The sequence below is a fragment of the Anthonomus grandis genome, chromosome 12 (assembly GCF_022605725.1).
Source record: "Anthonomus grandis grandis chromosome 12, icAntGran1.3, whole genome shotgun sequence".
NCBI lineage: Eukaryota > Metazoa > Arthropoda > Insecta > Coleoptera > Curculionidae > Anthonomus > Anthonomus grandis.
In genome coordinates this window covers 5,475,531-5,496,497 of record NC_065557.1, presented here as the reverse complement: position 1 = coordinate 5,496,497, position 20,967 = coordinate 5,475,531, and the positions used below count along the sequence as shown (strand labels likewise).

At 27.3% G+C, this 20,967-nt stretch overlaps 1 protein-coding gene across 4 annotated transcripts in view; it reads right to left on the bottom strand.

The window, feature by feature from the left end:
• Positions 1-20,967, bottom strand: part of LOC126743017 (protein Wnt-7b) — a 95,375-nt gene that overhangs the window by 14,385 nt on the left and 60,023 nt on the right. The gene's annotated exons all lie outside the window — the stretch shown is intronic.

Genomic DNA, 20,967 nt, shown 5'->3' with positions numbered 1-20,967 from the left:
ATTGGTTAATTTTTATTATAACTTAAAACTTCAATACAGAAAATCTTTTTTCATTTCTTTAATTATACTCCAGCTGAATTGAATCTTCTTTATTACAATCAGTATTATTATCGCCATCATTCTCTTCATATTTAAAAGATGACTTTTATCACTGATTATCATTCAAGTCTTCTGCCGCTTAGGAAATTCTTTTATTACACCTAATGAACCTAAAATTTAACGAAAAAACCGCTGTTAAGCAAAGTATTGTTTTCGTATCCGGTGGGTCGTTTCTTTTAGATCTGCCCACTCTTTATAACGTTCAATTGAAGCGCATCAATCGGTTGTGAATCAGTGGAACGTGGGCCGAAAACTTCAACGAGGGATGCTAATATTCGGTTTTAATTATTCCCATTATATTGTGCAATTTATTTCGCTAAATTCGTACTCACTAAGGACCGTACTCACGTTTTAAAGATTCAAAATAGGTTTGTGTTTTGTTAATTTATTTCGAGGCAGTTTTCAGTTTTTTAAAGAGAGATTATTTAAAAAAATATATTTTTCCAAATAAATTTGTCGCTACGCCTATTTATTTTAAGTAGTTAGTTAGTGTTGAATTGAAGTTTTCTCAGTAGGTTCAATGTAGTCGAAGTCATTTGTTAATCTAAGAAATGAATGCCTTAAATAAATTAAGTCATTTTTCTAAAACATTTTAACCTGTTTTACTATTTTCCATTTAATTTCTTTTCCACTGATAATTTGACTTCAGCTAATGGAAGATATGTCAAAAAAAGGTTAGTTTTTGTTTCCTCTTTTCAGGGCAATTTTTCACTTATTCCAGGCAGTTGAATTAAGAGATAAATGTCTATTTTTAGTTTCAGGTAAAATACTAATTTTTTTATTTATTTTCTTTATGATTCTTTTTTTATTTCAGGCAGACGAATTAGACCCATTCCAACAACGAGTAGAACTTCAAATTCAAATTGCTTATCTAAAAATGTGTTAAAAATCATTAAACGAATAAAATGTATTTTATTTAATTTTTAAATCTGCAGTAATTTAGCACCTTAAAATTCGTATAAAAAATTGGATAGCTCAATATCCTGGACAAGTTTGACACCTCTTAGGCACCAGTAGATTGGAATAAGATCCTCCCTATATCGTGTTCCGTGGACTTCTTCCTGGGTTATGAATTTAGAGATTTTTCTTATTGTATATACCAAATTTTCCATTCTCATTATTCTGACAGCCCTTCGTTGAATAAACAAGGATGGCATACCACAGATACTTGAAGATATCCAATGAGAGATTGTCCTTTAGATTTCGAAGCAAAAATCATTTTTTTCTAATAGTTTGGAGTCAATAACCATTAGAAAGGGGGTCAACAATAATTCCTATAAACCTTGTTTCATCGGATAATGACTTAAAGGCTTGCAGTACTCTGGTTGGAAAAATTACCCTTTTAGGTCAAAATTAAAAACTAGGAGCACGTAATGTTAGGACATTAAAAAAGCGAACAAGCCACATATAATAATAAAGAAACAATGTTGATCTAGCAGTAAAATGAAAATCGACTAAAGGCACGTAGAATTATGATAGATAAGATGGATAAAAAATAAATTTGACAAAAAAATAACTAAGAAGGCGAACGATGAAGGTCTACTAATAAAACTACTAGTATAGACTTCACATTGTTCACCACATACAATAATAACAAAGTTGATCTAGAAATAAAATAACTAGAAGGCACCTAGAATTGCGACAGTAAGAAAACAAAGTTAAACTTTAAATATGCTAATTAAAAAAGAAACATAACTAGGAGCACGTAAGTGTTCAACTGCCTGGAAGAAATTACTGTTGTGCTTTTCAATGTCTCTATGTAGTTGATGTCATCATTCATCCAGGAAAAATTACGATTTTTTATTAGAAGTGTAATTTTTTAATATTCGATGCAGTTGAACTGATTTTTGAATTTAGGTAGTTTTTCCTTAAATTATTTTATGATTTATTTTAACTCTCTGGAAGAAAATATGATGTTATACAGCTTTAATTTTTTATTTCGTCATAAATATTATTATCAGCTGTCTTGACTTTGGTTGTCTTGAAGAAATGGTTATTTCAAACAGTTGCAACAATTTTTTATTCCAGAAGCGAATTAAAAAATTCTATGTAATTTTTAAGTCCGTTAAAGTAGAAAAGTCAGTTTTTGTTTTCCAGTTTTTTTAACAGTTAATTTTTAGCCATTTTCTTAAACGAAATTTTTCAATTATTCCAGGCAGTTGAATTGACTTTTTATTTCTTCGCCTTTCTAACTACGAAAAGAACTTCAACTGCCTGAAAAAAATTACCAAAAACAAAATGTGTTAGGCTGTTAAAGCAAAATTTTGTAAGTAGTTCACGTTATTTTTAAGGCAGTTAAAGTAGAATGTCGATATTTGTTTCCCAGCTTATGTTAACAGTTAATTTTTGGAAATTTCTTTAACTGAACTTTTGATGCTTAGAAAAAATTATGCACATATTTACTAAAGGGATATATATTCACTATATTTAGTATAAACAAATATTTTCTCAAAATTCTTTTTCAAAAAACACATTTAAAAAAAAAGATCCAGCCGTCTATAAGCATTAACGAGATCTGTCGGCAGACATTAAATATGACACCCAGTTTCTTTTATTGCTAATGAGAACCGGCCATTTTCAGTTTCTGTTAAATGATAATAAATAATCTCGTGGATATAATGTTGTCTTTTTAATAGACTATTAAGCATTTCCTTATGAGTGATTTAATTGGCAACATGGATACCTGGTAGTCCGGTCATACGTTATTAGTACCGCTCGGAAAAAAAATCGCTAAAAGCTCGTTAGTGGTCTTGAATGGGTTGTCGGGTAATTAATTAAGCTACAAATAAGGCTTAAGTTAGATATAAATTAGTCGCGAGGTTTGAATAATAACGTTGTCAGTTCGGGTGAAGTTCGAGTGGAAAGCATTAGCATTGCTAAGGTAATTGCCTTAACTCTATTTCACTGAATGATACATCAATCATACGTTCAATGGGCAATAAGATTTTGCTATTTCTAGAGAATAGTAATGCGGAAGAAATAATTCTAATTGTTTCACTATAGGCACGGTCAAGGAAGAATTTGTATGATTAGATGTATCGCTGTCATGTTATGCTGACACGCCTTAAGGTATTTAATAAAAGGCATATTTGCCAGAGAACTTTGTCAGATGATATATGGGCATTTTGTACCTTTAACCTTTTTTAATGTTCCAATGTCTACCTATTTTGTTACAAAAATTAATTTTATTTTTTTCTAGGTTGCTTAATCAACTTTTAATTTTTTTTTGAGAAAACGTGTAAATTCAATGATTTTATTAGAAGAATTTGTATTTAAATTTCCTAATATATAATGTGATTCTTTTTATCTCAATTTTTAAGTTTGATCTCCCATCTTAATTTTTTTTTTAGCAAAAGAAGCTAAAATAGGTGTTTAATAAATTTAATAACAGAATGTATGTAATAAAAATTTCTTTCAATACTTATAAATTAATTTGTTTGTAATGTTTTTTATGTTTGACTTTTATCGATTCTCCAATTTTTATCTTTCTAACTCTTATTTTAAAGGATATATAACATTTGGCAAAATTGATTCTTAATGATTTTATTAGACCGATTTGTGTTTTCAATTTTCAAGATTTATAAAGTTTTCTTCTGAAAAAGCTCAAGTAGTTGTGCAATGACTTTCGCAAAAGAATTTGTATTTTGTCAAATATTTAGTTTTCCAACTTTTTTGGTCTTACAGGTTTTTGTCCTTAAAATTTATAGTTTTTTATTTTTTTAAGGATGGTTTTTTAAACTTTACCAATTTATGTGAAGTATCCATCCAATATTGAATAATAAGATTTTTATATTTGAATTTTTAATTCCTTAGCTCTCTTTGCTTTAAAGATACAAGCATTTTTTCCTTATAAAATTTTGTTTTTTTTTTTAATTTTTTTTAATTTTCAAGCTCTATTTGTTGAACATTTTAATTTTCATATTTTTAAATTACTTTGTCCTTGTCAATATTTTTTCATTTATTTTTAGGATTGATTTTTTTGATCTTTTAACAATTCGGAACTTTAGGAAAAAAAACAGTGAAACAGGTATTTTATGATTTTTTGTATTACAATTTTCATCTCCTTTGCTTCAGAAGGATGAGCATTTTTGTCCCTAGAAATGTTTACCGTTTTTTTCAATTTTTTAACTTGATTAAGTTACGAACTTTTTGGGAAAATCCTTCAATAGGTGTTTAATTAATTAATAAGAGAAACATGTGTTTCAAATCTCTAACTATTTAGTTGCAGAGATATGAGCATTTTGTCCCTAAACATTTTAATTTTTTTTTAATATTTTGAAATTGTTAAAGTCAATGTATTTACGTGCTAAAATAGTTATGTAATGATTTTATTAGAAGAACTTCTGTTTAAATTTTCAGATTTCTCAATTCAATTTTCAACATTTTAGTTTTACAGAAATGAGCATTTTGTCCCATATTCCAGGAATTTAATTTTTTTTTAACTTTTAAGGTTAATTACCCAATTTTTAACGATTTTATTAAAAAAATTTGTGTAATTCTCAAACATTTTAAGAGCATACTTTTTTAAAATACAGGGTCTTTATCTATAACCTGACACATTTTAACTCCTTATAACGAGAACGGAAGTTAGTAAATGACACCTTTTTGAAAATTTTCCTACAATAAATACCTATTAAATAACATTCTCGGTATCAAGTGACAACAATAACAATTGTAGTTTGTCAAGGAGGCTGTGAGGAGGCAGTCCCAATAATTTGATTTCTATATGTATTTTTGCATTTTTTAAAGATTTTGAAAGGTTTAAATATGTTTACCACCCGGGAAAAAGCACGTTGCGTGTTATTATTTAGTGAATGCAAATCAGTTACGCAAACGAGAAGAAGATTTAGGCTGATTTTTGAAAGGGCTTCACCTTCACGCAATTCTATACTTTATTGGGTACGCCAATTTTCCCAGGAGGGAATAGTTAAAAGAAAAGTTAGAACAAACCTAAATGCACTAGATAATCTGTTGGATGATATTTTGCTGGTAAAAGAAGTGTTGTCCTTAAACAATAACCAAATATCTATTAGGAAGATAGCTCAAACGACAAATATGTCAAAAAGTAAAGTACATAAAATTCTAAAAATAATTAAGTTTAAACCCTACAAAATTTAAACTTTCCAAAAAATAGAAAATCGCGCCTGCGATGTGCGAAACACTTAACTACTAGATCTTTTTAGAAATGAGCCGGATACCAATTTAATAATGTCTGATGAGGCAACATTTTACATCAGTGGTCGAGTAAATAACCATAACTGCCGAATTTAAGGATCTGAAAATCTTGAATTGAATTTGAAAGAGATTCTCCTAAGCTGAACGTTTGGTGTGCAGTATCGAAATCTAAAATTTATGGGCCATTTTTCCCTCAAGAAGCAACAGTGAATGGAAACAATTACACCGATATGTTGAAAACATTTTTTTATCCTCAACTTCCAGCAAAACTCCAGAGTCGCAGGGGATTCCTTAGATATTACTTTTGGTAACAGATGGGTAGGGCGAGCAGGTCCAATCGAGTGGGTACCTTATTCTCCCGATCTAACCATTCCAGATTTTTGTATATGGGGATATGTAAAAGACCGTTGCTACAATCCAACCCCAAGAAATTTGGATGAACTGCGCATGTAGTAAAGGTTTTCAACCAAATTACACCGCGAATGCTACAAAACGCTTTCGGCAACTTATTTTTCAGTCTACATTTGTGTTCCGAGCAAAATGGGGGTCATATTCAGCAGCTAATTTATTAGTTATAAATTAAAATTAATTTCTTCAATTGCTTGTTGTTGAAATTGTTGTAATGTAATACATAGAATAAATACTTTTTATAGACATGGCAATAGCGCAAATTATTTAATTATGATCATGCTAAAGCGATACATAGGCAATTACCAGAAAATGTTTATCAATCACCGAATATGTATTCTAGGAAAATTTTCAAAAAGGTGTCATTTACTAAAATTGGCTCTGTAAAAAAAAATAATGAGTTTAAGACAATTTATACATTTTCGGAAAGGGGATTTAACAGGCTTTCATGTGAAATTAAAAAGTACAGGGTGTTACATTTAAAATTTTTGAGAAATCAGCCTTTGGAAATCATCAATTTTTTTCCTCCTATTTCAGGTAAATGTTGAAACTTGGCAACACTGTCAAAAAAAAACTTTAAAAATATTGATGAAGTTCTGTGAAAACCGCACATTGTTGTCATTTTTCGTTCTCGACTTATAAGCAGTTAAAATGTGTCAGTTTATAAATGGACACCCTTTATATTATATTATTCGAGGACTACTGATGGGTTTGCTTTTAGTGAATTTTTACTTTAATTTGAAAAAATAACGTATGTATAATCAATGGTTATTTAGTTGTTATTCCAGAAGAAGATGAAGAAGAAGAAGGAAAAGAAGAAAAAGGATTAAATATAAGGCTATTATTCAATAATTTGATAAATATTGCAATAATTAAAAAAAAATCCAAGGATAGATAAAAATAATTTAACGGTACTTATTGGTATTTAAAATAAAGCCAAAGACCGCAATAAAATTAATTTAACAAGAAATTAAAAAATTTAATTAAAAACCATGGTTAACATGTTTTTGTTTTTATCTAAGATTAAATTTAGAATCAATGTCCAATTAATTGGAAAAATGATACCAAAACCTTAAAAAAAAATTAAAATTAAAAAATTATGTTATATTTATAAGCCATTTAATGGAAAAATTACCTCTAAATTTAAGTCGATTCAATTTAATTAATGATAATCAATTTAAAAATATTTATTAATTAATAAAATCTTAATTTGAATATATTGAATATATATGGTGATCATCAAACAAAGTGAAAAAATCCTAGATTTTAAAGGTAAAATCCAATAAATTAATAAAAATTCTTCAAATTTTAGAAGAATATCCAAGAATTAAAAAAAAATAAGTTAATTTTATTGGTATTTGTAATAAGATCTTGAAATTGATCTTGAGTGAAAATCCAAGATTTTCAGTCAAGGCAGGTCTGTTCTATTTTGAATTAAATTTAGGGTAACTATCCAATGGTTTGGAGAGAAAAAAAAACAATATTTTAAGAAAGGATTCTTAATGATGATTTAATCCAAGACCATTTTCCAGAAAGAATTTTAATAAATTCTTAAAGTCTTAAAAAAAATTATGAATAGACAACCTAAATTTAATATTATCTATTAACAAATCTTAGGTTATCAATAAACAAAGTGGAAAAATTGTTGATTATAAAATCCAAGAAAAAAAAGAATTTTTGATATTAATCAAAAGTCAAATCCAATAAATTAATCTAATAGATAACTCTACAGGGAAAACTGAAAAGAATCCTTAAAGTTTTAAAAGGAATTCATGAAAAGGCGACCTAAAACTGTAATAATTTAATAATAAATATAAGCAGGTCATTACTGATCAGAGTAAAAAAACCTTTGATTTGAAAGGTAAAATCAATTAATAATCCAAAGTTAAATTCAAGACCATTATCCAATAAATTGGTAGAAATTCTTAAATTTTAAAAGAAAATCCAAGGATTTAAAATAATGATTGAATTGTATTAGTATTTGCAATTAAATCAAAGGCTGCAACCCAATAAATTTCACAATAATTCAGATATTTTATTGAAAATCCAAGGTTAAAAAAACGAGTTTATTTTATTTAGAATTAAATTTAGGACAGTTATCCAATAGTAAAATTCAAGGAAAAAAATTAATTCATAATTCAAGGTCATTATCTATCTCTTGAATTTAATTGAAAATCCAAAGTTAAAAAACGAGTTTCCTTAATTTAGAATCAAATTTAGGGCAGTTATCCAATAGTTCAGGGAAGAAAACATTTCAAGAAAAAATTTAAGTATAAAATACTTAATGATGATTTAATCCAATACTATTCTACAAAGAAAAATTGAAAAATAATCCTTAAAAGTTTAAAACGAATTTTCTGAAAAGCCTACCTAAAGTTGTTATTATTTAATTTTAAATATAATGTTATCGTCGATCAAAATAAAAAAAACCTTTGATTTTAAAGGTAAAATTCAAGGACCAAAAATAAATTGATAATCCGAAGTTAAATCCAAGACCACTATCCAATAAATTGATAAAAATTCTGAAATTTTAAAACAAAATCCAAGGGTAAAAAAAATAATGTGTTAGTATTTGCAATTAAATCAAAGGCTGCAAGCCAATAAATGTAACAATAATTCAGAAATTTTATTGAAAATCCAAGGTTGAAAGAAACGAGTCTATTTAATTTAGAATTAAATTTAGGACAGTTATCCAATAGAGTGGTAAAAACTCTTAAATTTTATTGAAAATCCAAAGTTAAAAGTTTGTTTAATTTAGAATTAAATTTAAGGCAGTTATCCAATAGTTTGGAGAAAAAAAAACATTTCAAGAAAAAATTTGAGGATATAAATATTTAATGATGATAATTTAATCCAATACTATTCTACACAGAAAAATTGAAAAAAAATTCTTATAAGTTTATCCAATAAATTGGTAAAAATTCTGAAAATAAAAAAAAAATTCAAGGAGTAAAAAAATGCTGGAATGATGTTGGTATTTACAATTAAATCAAATGCTGTAAGCCGATAAATTTAACAGTATTTCGGAGATTTTGTTACAAATCCAAGGTTCAAAAAAAACCAGTCGATTTTAATTAGAATTAAATTTAGGACAGTTATCCAGTAGTAAAATCCAAGGCCATTATCCAGTAAACTGGTAAGAATTTGTACATTTTTAAAGAAAACCCGTAAAGTATTGACAAAATTATGGGTAAATCAAAGGCCGTAATCTTATAAATGTCACCATACATCGGAAATTTTAATGAAAATCCAAGATTAAAAAATGCTTAATGCTGAGCATTTTGCTGGCAATTATATTTATTTTTAATTTTTAACTTTTCCTTCACTCCTTTCCACCCGGAATTTATTCATATAAGTATTAACATATTATTCAATTAAACTCGTCACAACAATATAGATTTTCCTTTTAATTCAAAAGTGTCTAATATGTATTTGAACACCCATCTAGAATTACCTAGAATGTGGGCTAAACCATTTGATTTTCGAGCGGAATTAACCGGAGATTTGCATTGCAGGATACACCTACTTCCTAATGTCTTTATTGCCGCAAAGAGCTGTTGACTTTTAATGGGTTGTTTCTTATATTTTTTACGTGTAAAGTTTAGCGGCAACAGCGTGAATTACTTGTGGGTGTGCAAGTTTATGAGAATTGTAAATTTTCAACAGGATCCAAGAAATATTTAATAAACCTCTGATTGATCATTCATATAAAATATTACCTATACCATATCCAATGGAAAAAAAAACTTGAACTATTACACAGAAGGTGCCAATCAACCGGTTTTATTTCCCTATTAAGTGATTAAAAAAGCTTAAGATTGACACCTTACCACAATATCTCCATAAGCAAGATAAACAAACATTTTCATACCGACTTAAGCTCATATTAGATATGCAAATCTTCTTATGATAATCACGTTTTAAGCCTTATTATACGGATTTTCTTTGCATTATTGACTGACTAATTTATCAGGGTCTTAATCACTTTCAATAATTTAGGATTTAGTAACGAAAAAATGTTCATATTTAGGATACGGTATAAAATTAAAATTACAGAAAGTGCGTTTGTAAAAACAGCGCTCTGTTCTAGAGACCTCACAATAGAATTAAGAGAGATGAGAATATTAAGGTGGCATGTGTATTCAATACTATGTTATGGAATAGATAGTTGGATGCTTAAAAAACAAAACATAAGCAAACTACCGTCGTTGCTCAGGATATCATGGATAAGAAGGAATACAAGAATGGAAATACTTCGAGATATTAGCATAGAATATGAAGAAATTATATTCTAGTTTTTTTTCGTAGGGGCAAAGTGCTTCATTTAATCATTTATTGAAAAATACTAAAGTATAGGGTGAGTCTTATTTGGACTTTTTCTATTAGATAAATGTTTAATAAATTACAAAAAGGAGTCAAAGAATCTTATAGCTATATAAAAAAGCCAAAGATAAAGATAATAATTAATTGAAAAAAGTTACAAACAAATATTGTTTATTTTGCTTAATTAAAAAACCAACTTATAAAATTGTCAAAAATTGAAAAGTGCAACGATGAAAATTGTAAATAAAATTTATTTTTATATACTTTCAACAGATGTAGATTTTAATAATATATATATATTATTATTTGAGAAATTGAGTTAACATTTATTTTAGCATACCTACCTTAAAAAATGTAACCAAACTATCCCAACATATTTTCATAGATACATTCATAAAAAATTCTTTTTGATTTACATAATGTTTTACATTATGTAAATAGCGCGCCCTAAAAGTTGATAAATACTGAACATTTTATTGACAATTTATTGACTTTTAAATTATTTCATTAGATTAACATTATAATAGAAAATATATATAATACAAACATACATACACAAGACTATGGTATGAGACAAAGAATATAAAAAAATTACATCACTTGGTTAATATTTATTATAGGAAATAAAAAAGTGAGGTTATGGACGATAACTTCTTAAATATTTATTTTATCACAAAACTCCTGAGAATAAAATATGTTTATTTTTTCAATTTTATTAAGAAAATATATCGATTTTTTTTCGATAATAATTATAAATATTGATTTATTCGAAAAAATAAACCGATTATGGAAAATCTCGCTCTGTATAAATCTAATGACAAAAACGTGTATGATTTGTTATAGTAAATAAAAAATAAAACTTTTTCAATTTATAGATTTTTTAAAATAGGCAATACTAAACAAGATATGAGAAAAACAAAAAAGTGAGGTTAAGAACGATAACTTCTTAAATATTTATTTTATCAAAACTCCTAGGAATAAAATATGTTTATTTTTTAATTTTATACAGGAAATATATCTAATTTCTTTAAAAGTAATTATACAGAGTGAGTAATTAAGAAAAAATGCACTAATTATGGAAAATCTCGCTCTGTATACACCTAATAATAAAGTTTTTTATTACGTATTATAGGAAATCAAAAATTACTCTTTTTTGATTTACACCTCTTCATGCACAGGCACTTGTTCATAATCAATAGATATGCATTTTTAATTTAATTTTCCTATGGGTTAATTTAATAGAGAAACAAGAGTATAACGGGCTTCTCGTTTTTAGTAAATACTTTTGTCATTTTTCGACGTAGTAGAATGTGGTGATCAAGGTAGTCGAACGACCTACTGAGATCCAGAAAATATCAATAAGGCGCAGACTGAAGTAGATTTTCCAACCAATTTATTTTAATATATATTAATAAATTTATTTTTCTGAAGTTAAGTATTTATTGACTTCTTAATACTGAACCTAACTAGAAGAGAAAAATTAATCTAAGACATATTACAAATTGCTGCCTGCTTGACTGCCTGGAATAGTATCAACCAAAGTTTCAAAAAAAATCACCTTAAATGCCTGGAAAAGCTTTCACTAATAACATTAAGATACCAGTTTGTATTTTGTAACTCTGACAATGAGTGAAACATTGTAAAGGTTTATTGCTGCTTTATGGCTACCGACTTTTCCTTGTGCTCCTATGTAATGGGAAATTGATTATAACACTATAAAAGCAAAAAATTACAATATGTAGAACACAGGATATTAGTATGAAATGCTTAGACTAATTACGCAAAGAAAGATAAATGGAAAAAGCAGCATTGGCTGAAGGCCAATTTCTTGCTTGGAAAATGTAAGCGATTGATTTAACTGTAGCTCAATGAGAATAAAGTAATGTGAAAATATCAATAGTGATATCCAACCTTCTTATGATAGTAGACGGAATACATTAAACTATATTTTATTTCCAAACCAACATGGTTGTCCACAAACAAGGTAGAATAATTTGCAGATAATGATTTCGTTTCGTTCAGAATGGTCGCATGCTCGGCACCGATATATTTCGCTCTCGTGACCCTATGGGACTCAAGAATCAATTAAAAAGTCACCGTATATCAATAATCGGTTGCCTTATAAATAAATCTATAATCGTAAATAACCGTAACATATTTTACGAGGTGCTTAATTAGCGATTATATAAAAGCGGTTATGTAAGAATTTAATAGCACTGAAAATGATAGGGTAATAGAGTTCCTAATAACGCCAGAAGATTAGACCTTTATGACCGGAAATTATGTTAAGTTAGTTTATAAATTGGTTGTACTTTAATGGTAATTTTGTCTAAATCAAATCATGTTATCATCGGAGAAAACTGGAAGATTAAAAATATCATAGGGAAAAAATTAAAAATCTTTATTATAAAGCAACAATTAAAATTACCAAGTAAATAACTTATCAGACAATTAGTTAGTTCTAGGCATTTAGACAGAAATTAGTTTTCTGCAAAAATATTATGTTAACAATACAGAAAATAAAATTCCTTATTCCTTTAGAAAATTAAAAATAACAATTTGTTATCAAAGTTTCTGATGAAAAATTTTAAAATGACAATTAAAGCTAATGTTTAAAAAAAAATTCAACTTTCTGGAATCTAAAATAATGTTAATAATTGCAAATGAATAAGCAGTGAAAAATTAGAAATTTTTGCAAAAAAAAAATTACAAATCCAAGTTGTCTACCTCAACATCAATAAAACAAAAATATGAAAAACTTAAGATTTCTGCAATAAAAAAACGTAAAAAAAAACAAAATTCCCCATGTAAAAATCCTAAATTTGCTTAAAATTTAATAAACAAAACCTAATTTTTGATCTCTATAATATTCACGATTAAATAAAGAGAAATAATGTTTAACTTACTTCCAGGCATTTGAAGTCAATTTTTTTTGAGAAAAAAATCCTAATTTTCTCCAAAAAAAACAATTTGGATTTCAAAATTTATCTAAAATTTAAAATTTTAGGAACAAATAACGCTAGTGACTGGACAAAAAAAATTAATTACTTCTAAGCAGTTAGAGCCAATTTTTAGGGACAAATTGACTGGAAAAAAACTAAAATTTGAAATTTCCCTAAAATTTTAAAAATACAACAACGAATTTCTACTTAAAAATACCCAAAACTTTCAAATTTTTTATCTCTGTAAAATATCAGATGAATGGAATAAATAACATTGAAAACAATTTCCTGGACTTTTTTTGTAACTCACTAGAAAAATTAGTACGAAAAAATAAAACAAATACAAATAACAAGATACACTTTTAACAATTTGTGCCACATCAACGGATATAAAACCCAAAAAATGTTAAAAGAAAAATAAATTAAGAATAAACAATAATGAACTAAAAATATCGAAAGATATAGAGGAGTTTACAGAACCCTGTAAACCTTCTAACGGAAGATAAACGTTATTAAAACATTAAAAATCATATCAGCAAATATATCCACGGTCTTTCAGTTCAAATAATGAAACCAAGAATTAAAGCAACACTTTACAAAAATGGTGCTAAATTTTACCAAACCTTGCACAAATAGATAATAGTTTTTTTTTGCAACAATGCTTTGATTATATTTTGTTCTTTTTATAATTAGTACCAAATTTCAAAAAAATATATTTATATTATTTGGTACATAAAAAGCCTCTTATTTATACATATTACGATTACAAATATAGGCAAATCCCGTGAACTATTAAATATTATTATAAACAATGGCCTTTCTGGCTTTTTGGGAATTTTTTATCAAAAATTATATTCTTAAATTTATATTCTCTCTAGAATTAAAATTCTCAGGAACAAATGTAACCTTAGTGGCTGGACAAAAATAAATAATTATGTTTGTTACTTCCAGGCAGTTGAAGATATTTTTTTTGTGAAAAGGTAAAGTATATAAATAATATAAAAATATAAAGTATATAAAAATAAAAATTCTGAAAAAAAAAAAGTTAAAACCCTAAATCACTTGAAAAAAACTTTATAAATTTCTTTACAAAAAATTCTAATAGTCTCAAATGTATAATATCTGTAAAATTTTTAATTTCAGAAACAAATAAGAAAAAGAAATTATTTTGTTATTTGTTTTTTCCCATACTTTATTCCCATACTCTTCTAATTCTATAACTGAAATAGGGATATATATAAGAGAATTCAACTTTTCCACCTTTTTCTATATCATGGCATCATTTTCTTAATAGTGTCTGGATCGCCTGGGAATAGTGTTTTCCCCCTTTAACTTGTCAGATTATACTCGAAAAACCACATTTTATTCCCATACTTTTCTAATTCTGTAATTGAGATAGGTATATATAAATGAGATTTCGAGTTTTCCACCTTTTTCTATATCATGTTCTTTATAGTGTTTGAATTTCTTTTCAAAAAATTTCAAAATTCCCAAATTTATGATCTCTTCCAGATACCTGGAATAGATAAAGTTAACATCTGGCCAAAAGAATCGATTTATTCATTACTTATAATTACTTTCGAAAAAAGTGCAGCTCTCTAGAAAAAATTAGAAAATAATGCTGATTACTTTCAAATTAATAAAACACAAATAAAGAAAATTAAAAAATTCTAAAATAAAAAAATTTAAAAAGCCAAAATTTCCCCAAAAATTAAAATTCTAAATTTCTGCAAGAATTTAAAAAGCGTTACACTAAAAAAAATTTCAAAACTCCAAAATCCTTATATTTTTTTGAAATTTGAAATTTCAAAAAAAAAATAATTTTTTCATTACTTCCAGGCTTAGTTAAAGCCAATTTTTTAGAAAAAAAAGGTAAACTATTTAGAATAAATAAGGATTAATACAGATAAATAGAAGATAAATAAAGAACATTATAAATAGAATAGATAAAATGAAGTTAAGTCGGCAAACTTGTAATTATCTATAAACTCATATAAATTGTGATATAAGGACCTATTTTAATTAAATTCAACACAGTAGTTATTCTTAACTTCTTTATTTTTTCTAACTAATTTTAGGTCTGTCAGTTATTAAACGTTTATGTTTAGAAGTTTTTCAATTTTATTCTATCTATATTTAGTTATCAGTTTTTTTGTAAAAGTGAATCTATTATTTTAAGTGCTAATGCATTAAGTATCAAATATACAGGTCATAAGTTACTTTATTTGAATCTTTATTGCTTTTAAATTAACCATTTTTTTTGGCTTTTACATCTACCCAAGGAAAGCTGAAATTTGCCTTTATTTCGAATTAAAATAATTTTTGTATTGTATTGTAATGATTTGAACATTTAATTGCATTTATGGAAATATAAACTATTTATTATTATAAATAATACAACATGAAACATTCAGATTTTCTGAAAAAAGGATAAAAATCCAAAATTTTGTATCTCTGTACGATCCAAAATGTCAGAAATAAATAATGTTAACGGATGGCAAAAAAATGTTTCTTCATAACCTCCAAGCAGTTAAATCCAAAAAGTTACTCTACAAGAAATAATAAAAAAATACTGCAATACAACACAACAATTTCTGAAAGAAATAACTTACTTTCAGTAACATACTTGGAGCCAGTTTTCTAAAGGAATATAGAGATTTTGACAGTAGTTTGTAGTCTCAAAAAGAAATAGAAAAGCGTTTGGAACACAATATGGAGAAATAAACACTCGCTGTTTAATAACCTTCAAAAAGCGTGTGATATTGTCCCAGTGACCAAGTTGTGGCAAGTGCTAGAGAAGTTATACGGAGGTAAGATTAGTTCTATAAAGATTTATGACAAAGGGGACTACTGAATTACATCTACACTCCTCAAGATTATTTGGAGGAAGTTTTGGAAATCTGAACTTATAAGTACTCCAATGGGAGATCATTAACAGCTTACATTTTGTGCATGAAGTAACACTTGCAGAACATCAGGATGATGTCATGAAAAAGGGGTGAAAAATACAATTAATACAGAGAGAACACAAAAGACACAAAAATCCTAAATACCGATTGCTATAATTATAGTAAGCATTACAGATTATGGTCCGAACACGATGAAAATGGCAACTAGTATACAACTAAATAGTAAATAGTATACTCTGGAATAACCACATCACTTGGAACACAAAAACAAGAATATACAAAAGTATCATAGAAAGAATTGTAACATATGACTCAGAGCCTTGGATAATAATTAAGAAAGACTCGAAAGGATGAATGATCAGCGATTGCCAAAGCGAATGCTACAGTGGGTGTCCAATAACCGCAGGGAACCAAGAAGAATCTTCTGAAGATAGAGGTCGACAACCACATAACTGGAAACGATAAAACTGGTAGTTCATAACATATTGAGGCCTGTAATAAAGTTTTAAGTAAAGCATGTAAAAAAATACCTCGTTAATAACTCCGTTCACCTCCAAATCGATTAATTTCAATTAAGGCACCTCGCGCTTAAATCTATTTAGCGCTTTTCCGTAAATTTATTATCTCCCCAAGTAGTGGTATCGGGATAAATCTTCAATGTCCATTTACAGTTTGTTTACCGGCCGACTCCTTAATAAATAAAAGTCGCATTGGCAGCAAATTAAGATAAGCTTTAAATATTAGTTGTCGTCTAATCCGCGCGCCACTACTATACCAGCCACATTATTTATTTCTTTTAGTTGAAAATAATTTGTTCGCTTTATTTATTTTTATTTTTTTTATATGGCGATGGCTTATTAATTTGGGTATTCGTGCATTCATTATGGGATTTTAATTTGGGTTTGATTAAAAGAAACTGGTTTTTTGGGTAACGGTTGCCTTTTGTGGATATAATGCCAATGGGTGATGTTTGCTTCTTTGTTCTCTTTGCTACTCTGATGTATGGAAATATAGTGATAAATTGAATATTTAGTTGGCGATTTAAGCCAAACTTTTTACTTTATAAAAAATCAGTAGTTACATGTAATACCCACATAAAAAAAAGTGCTGTGGGCAATTGAGATTAGCTTATTGATAAAAAAATTAAAAGGATAAAAACTAATTGCTTAATAATTCCAGGCAAAAAATCTCCTGAAGCCAGTTTCGGAACTTTCTGGAAAGAAAATAATAAATAGTTGAGTTTTCTCTGAAAAAGTGAATGTTATTTATGTTTACTATATACAACTAGTTTCACCTGCCTGGAAACAATAAAGATTTTACGAACTCCATAATTGATTTTCAGAATCCTTTTTATGAGTTTCTTTTTTCAAAATTACGTTGGCACTTATCGCAAATACATTTTGCGTTTAACCGACCGAACCCAATTATCCAATTTAGCTTATCTTAATCCGGTGGCCGTTTTAAAACGGCGACCTTTTAAGAACTCATTACTTTTTTTTCTGGTTGAAAAAATACTGAAAAAATTCGTACACATTAAAATCTGTACGATTTGCATACCGCTTCAATTACCGGGCAGGCAGATAAGGCCAGTGTGGGCAGCGGACATTTTAAACACAGGTGGTAATTACTGTGTTACATCTTAATTAAGAAAGTTCATTTAACGCCTCTTAAGTTAATTAATTTCTTTTTCTTTTCATGAAATGTTTGATTAATATTTACTTGTACATAGCTTTTCTCTATCTAGCTAAGCATTAATTTGTTTAAACTGACTAGAAATAAGGCAAACTCGTATTTTTCTTTAACATCTAAAGTGTTATTATTTGTTATTTTTTTCTATATAGAAGTTTTTACAAAGTTTCTTTTAAAAAAATTAGATTTACTAAACATTTCTATTCCATTAAAACAAAAAGTTTCCACAAAGTTTTTCAAAAAAGTCAATCCAAATTTTCTGTTCTTTCTTGCGAATAACTTACACGTAACTTACTTTTTCTTTTGCAGAAATTAAGAATTTTTTGGATTTGCCAGAAATTAGTAAAGAAATGTCTTAGTCGTTATAACGTTAACTTTTCAAACAAAAATGATGGTAATTATTTTTTTTTTGTAGACATTAATGCGTTGTTTAGATTAATCTATAAATAATGAAAAATATTTTTTTTTTTTTTAATTTTTGATTTTAATTATATGGCACTTTTGAGTTCATTCCTTCAAATGCCTGGATATAATTAAAATTTTTCTTTTATTTTTTAATTCGTTTACGTCATTTTTATTTTTTGAGCAATTTTTTTTAAGTTAAATAAGCCAGTTCTCTATTATATATATTGAGAAAATTTCGAATTTTACACCTAATTTATGAAATTTTTGAATCTACATATAATTTAAAAAATTTGTCAAAACGTTTTTTTTTCCAAGTTTATTAAAGCAGTTTACATTTTTATTTTTTGGGAAAATTTGTAATTTTACACAAAATTTGAGAATATGGAATTTTTCATTGGTTTTTCAAACTTTTTTTTTTGGCCTTTTTAAAAAAAAAACTGGCCCTTAACTGTCTGGAGACATAATTGAAATGTTTATTTTACTTTCCAAGTAAAAAATATTTTTTTTCTTAGTTATTGACACAATGTTAATTTTTTTTTTGATAATTCATAAATTTTGCAAAATTTTGCAAAATACCCTCTAAGTAATTAATAATTTTAATTTTTATCCGAGTCGGTAACTCTATTTTTAATTTTTACGATGTTAAATTTTTTTGACAATTTTTGCAAAAGACTGGCTGAGAAGCCATTGATGGAATTTTTCATTTAATTTTTTTTTTTCTAAATAATTATGAATTTTAATTTTGATCTAAGTAACTGAATATTTTCAAAAATTGAACAGTATTCTAGATTTAAGAAAAATGGAACAGTTGGGTTCGTTTTTTAAAAATGTTAATTTTTCAGCCATTTTCTTCAACTGCCTGGGATTAATTAATATTTTTTTATTTTAAATTATTTGGATTTACCTTATAAGAAAATATATTTATTTCTTGCAAAAATTGACACAATTTTTAATTTGTTTTTTGGTACTGTGATATTATCTACTAGCAACGCAATAATTTTGATCTTTACGTTGTTTGTATTTACAGAACATCTGATGCTGATGTAAATGTTTTTTTCCAAAAATTACTAAGCTGGCTTGAGTCTCTGCCGTTAAAAAGCAAATTCATTTTATGTGGCGACCTAAACATTGATTTTTCCAGTGTGCGTGCTGCTCAAGAATCTCTCCAGTCCATTTTCGACTCTTTTGGCTTAATCATGCCCATTAAATCACCTACCAGAATAACTAAAACCAGCTCTAGTACAATGTCGTATCTTCCTTTGAGCCAGATTTCGTCGATTGTACTGTCTTAAGCTCAGGTTTCTCAGACCATGAAGCAGTGTTAACAAAGTTTTCCATAACTAAATCTAAAAGTAAAAATGTTCCACGCAAATTAGGCCGTATTTTCTCGGATAAAATTTTTTTATATTTTAGGCACCTTTGTCAATCAACTGACTGGAATATTCTCTCTGACGACGTTGATTCAGAATTCTCTAGATTTGTAAGAACGTTATCTAGTCTTTCTCACAAATCCTTTCCTTTGAGACTCTTTTAAAAAGAAGCAACATAACTCCTGGTCTACCCAAGGCTTGCGTACATCTGCTAAGAACATGCGCTTATCTTAAGAAATTTTCAGACAGCGCTTTTTTTCATGAATACGTAAGACTTTACAAAAAGATTTATCAGAGAACTTTAAAAGCCGCCAAGGATATTTACTATAACAGGAGACTGGCTAAATCTAAAGATGTGGCTAAGGAAACATGGTCGATTGTTAATGCTTTGAGAAATAAGCCTTCTTTGTCGAATACTATCTCCACTTCCTCTGAGAACCTTAATGATTATTTTGTAAATGTGGCAAATAATTTAATGAGTACCATAACTCCTTCCCATGATCCACTTTCATATCTTCCCATTGCAAATGAGAATTTCCACAGTTTTTTCTTTGCGCCCGTAGTGTTACCAGAGCTTTGCAGTTCAATTAGGGAAATCAAAAACAAAGGCTCTTCTGGAATTGATGGACTTACTCTCAAAATGTTTTCAAATCTGCCCGAATGTATATTATGTCATCTTATTACTCTAATTAATCAGTCTTTTTAAAAAGGTGTTTTTTCTAACTGCCTTAAGTTGGCGATAATAATTCCGCTACATAAAGGAGGAACAAAGATAAGTCTTCCAACTATCGCCCTATCACTCTTCTTTTCACACTTTCAAAAATTATTGAATGATTGGTTAAAAAAAGACTTCTATCATTTTTGCTAAAATATAAAATACTTACTTCTCATCAATTTGGATTTTTAAATAGCAAATGCACAAATGATGCTATGTTTTCTCTTTTTAATAATGTATACTCTAGCTTAAACAACCAACACCCTACAGCAACAATTTTCTGTGATTTTTCTAAAGCCTTTGATTGTGTTAATCATGACATCTTATTAAAAAAGTTGCAATATTACGGATTCAGAGGAGCGCCTTTTGAATGGTTTATTCCCTACATTCAGAGTTGGTAAAAAGTTACATATTATATAATGCAAAAAAAATGCACAATCATCTGCCATTGGAAATTAAATCCATCACATCGTTTTTTGCAGCATCCAGCATTCTTACTGGAGAGAGCTTTTTACATAGTTAACGATTTTTTTTTTGTAATCATTGATTTAAAATTTCACACTAGCTGATTATGTATTTTTACTATCTGTACATGTTTAGGTATACTGCTTTGTGTAGCTATTTTAGGATTTTTTTATAACTTTTTTTTTGACATTGTATACATTACATTGCATATTTTATAATAATATTTTTGACAACTTACAATTATTAAATTGTATTAATCTGTATATATTGTAGATATTCTATTCTATTTATTTATTTTTTTTTATTTTGTTTTGTTTTTCTTTTCTTTAATTGTGTTTTGTTTGTATTTTTGCGTCTTTTTTATTTTATAGCTTTGTCTACAAATTGTAACAATTTCTTGACAATAAAGCATTGATTGGTTAAAAAATTTGAATTTTACGCAGAATTAAATAATGTTGTATTTTTAG